Source organism: Furipterus horrens, unplaced genomic scaffold (assembly GCF_987537825.1).
Source record: "Furipterus horrens unplaced genomic scaffold, mFurHor1.1.pri manual_scaffold_36, whole genome shotgun sequence".
NCBI lineage: Eukaryota > Metazoa > Chordata > Mammalia > Chiroptera > Furipteridae > Furipterus > Furipterus horrens.
This window is the reverse complement of record NW_028327206.1, coordinates 248,679-252,003: the sequence shown is the minus strand read 5'-3', so window position 1 is coordinate 252,003 and position 3,325 is coordinate 248,679.

Below are 3,325 nucleotides of genomic sequence, written 5' to 3'. Positions count from 1 at the left end.
TGTATTATGCAAAAATTACTGTGACAAATTATTGTGCTATAACAAAATGTCACAAAGTTAGGGTGCTTTGGTAAGTGGCGTTGTCGGGGTCACATGTTTGCACTAACCAAAGCCTGGCACCATTGACATCACAAAGTGAACACAACACAGCAGCAATACACCACCTGCTCTGCTCTGGCTACCTCAACCTCCTTACCAGTGCTGGTCAAGTCTGAAAGTCATGCTATTGAGGAAATTCCTGATCTTCCTTTGCTGGTTGAAGATGAAATGGAAGGTTACAAGAAGACCAAGTAGGCTGTGTTACTTCTTCAAGAATTTAAGGCCTGGAATGATAGGGAAAAGGTCTATGCCTCTTAGCAAAAGAGAGCTGGTGATGGCAAAATAAAAAACCATCTTTGAATACAATGCAGGGGGCATTGTGTCACCTATTATGAGGACAACAGTATTAGCAAAGACTTCAGAAATACCCCTCGGATTACTCTGCTTAGTATAAGCAGACTAAACATTTCGAAACGCTCCTGGTGGATAGATGGGCTATTTCTGCACTTGACTTGAAAGTGCTTTTCACAAGTTAGGTAATCTATTGGTATGGCACTTGCTGGAAAGCTGCCTCCCTCAAGAGTAACTACAACCTTCTCAAGCATGAGATGCTCAGTATAGACCTTAGCAAAATCTTGAAAACCTCAGAGATCCAAAGAGCCCGTTCTCGGCTTTGAAAGCCAGCACTGTTTCAGTGCTGCATCTCTCTGACTTTTCTTTCATAGTCACATACTTCTGTACATTTTTGGAGTTTTACAATAAGTATTTCAAGTTTAATAAATAAGTAAAATAGATTTTTTAATCCAAAATATCCATTTCAAAGAAAATATTTTCTTATGATTAGAATCTGAGATGCATGCATTTATATATGTATTCATTTTATAATGTTGCATAGAGAAATTAGAAACAGCCAACTATCCAAACACAGGAGTAGAATTAGATTGTTTGGATATAACCATGCATTGCTATCAGTTATTGAAATGTTTTTATGCTAATAGCAGTTCATAACACAGGAAAATGTAATATAAATTAAAATAGCAGCATATTTATTGATATAATTTTTAAACACATATATTTCTAAACCAGAAAAAGATACAAAATTGACAGCCATATTTCTTCAACTATTAATGACATTTATTGTTTATGTCTTTCTATATTTTATAAATCAAATAAAAATGTGTTTTGCCTTTATGCAAAAAAACAAAAAGTATATGCTTGGTACACAACAGATATTAAATAAATCATGATTAAATGAAAATAAAATTAAGCAAAATGTTTAAAGTAGTGTATAATAATATGACCGGCTCTGTTTAGGCTTGCAATAATGAATAGAGTTAAGTTGCTTCATATCTGTGCATTAAATTACACTATGTAAAACTGTCAGTTTTATAGGTACAAAATAGTCAAGTATTAGACATTTCCTATTTCTGCCTAATACATTGAAAATAATATTTTAATAGATAAGTTATGGAGATAAATATGCATATGGAACACTTAACACAAGAAAGTATCCATTTGTCTCAAAGCAGTCATAGTTAAATTTTCATGTAAGAAGAATTAAAATGACTTTACTAGAGATATTTCCCTTGTTGATCAATTTTTTTCAATTTTTAGCGTAGACTCAGATTTCATTTTTCTATAGCAACAATATAGGAGGTGATAATATCTGCAGTGCAGCTCACAAAAGCCTATTTAACCACAATGTAACTGAAATATAGTAGTAATTTTTCCACATAAAATCGTGTTCATAATAATGTTGCTATGGAGAGTTGAATGTAGTTTATTTCTAATGGAAACATTAGGAAACATGGCTCCCATGGGACTAGAGCCCATCTTCTCTTTGTTCATTTCAGAATAGATAAAACTGCTTTAAACGGTGTGTGGCCCCACAAGACCATCTTTTGCTTTAAGTATTCATGTCATGGGTGTGGCAGTGCATATCATTACAGCTTTCAGCCTGTGGCCTGAGGAGATGAGAAGTAGGCCAGGCATCTGACATCCTGGGCTGTGTCCTGTTTCAGCCCCAAATTTGCTTAGTGCCTTTAGTCAGACCACTAAGGTGTTGTGTGATCAAATGTCCATGTCTGAGAAAAATATATTGCCTAACAATGTATTCATTGTGGTTGTTAGTAAATATGATACAGTTAATTAAATATTATTTACATTATGTAAGTTTTTCTGTGGTTTTATAATAAAGACTCAGATTAGGCAACTGATTTAACTATGTGACTCTAAAGTGCAATTGCATACTATAAGTAAAAGGAACAAAAAAATGCTCCCTACATATGATTTTTTGTTGTTGGGTTCTGTGTGTGCTTGCTTATTTTGTGTGATTATTTAGAAGAGGGTATTGAGGACAAAGAAGGGCAGAATAACCGTGGGGAAGTACATGGAAACATAAATACACCCTACAGTGAAGGAGAATATACCATCTTATAAATAAGGAATAGATAGTTCTCTAGTGGCATATCAGAATACTGATTGTGATTGTCAGTAACTATGCAATGTAGTAGATAATTAAATTAACACTGGACATGAACTTTTTAAACCAGAAATTATATTTATTATATATATGTTATACATACATGGTATGTAATATATATTTACTGATTTAGTGTATCTATTTGCTTTATTTTTATAGTAAAGCAAAATAAAATAAAGAAAGTTTAACTGTAGTGACAGAACATGCTCAGTAGTATAAAAACTATACAAATTATTTAGCCATAAATTAGTCATACATTCATTAATGTAGCACTTGTACCACTGGCAAAAAAAATTCTAGTATTTAATTTTTAAGTTTTCTTTTCTCTTTATAGTGTAGTCATGAGCCAAATATGACAAAGAGAAGGAAAACTCTGACTCCAAAAAACCTCCGCTGCCTTGCGGCATACCTCTTCAGGGGAAAGGCTAAGGGAGTAAACCCCGACAGAAAATCCGGAGCCGGAGTCCCTAAGGCGGTTTGACGCTGTAGTCAACACCGGCAACTCCTGCGGCGCACCTGAAGCCAAGCTGTATCGACTCCGTCTTTCCCTTGGACCCTTCAGCTGCGAAGAGAGGGGGGGTCTGCTGCATGGGCAACAGCAGACCCTCCATATCACCCTGCCCAGGCTCTGTAGCTTCAGCTTCACTGGAGAGGACACTCCAGTGTCATCGCAAGATGTCGATTTAACACGGGAGGAGACAGATACCGTGTCACTCCCGAGTCGGACTGCACAGCCATTCTCGGCGGTGCAGATAGACTCTTAAGAAGCTACACCATCGTCTCTCGAGGCTCTGTAGCTTCAGC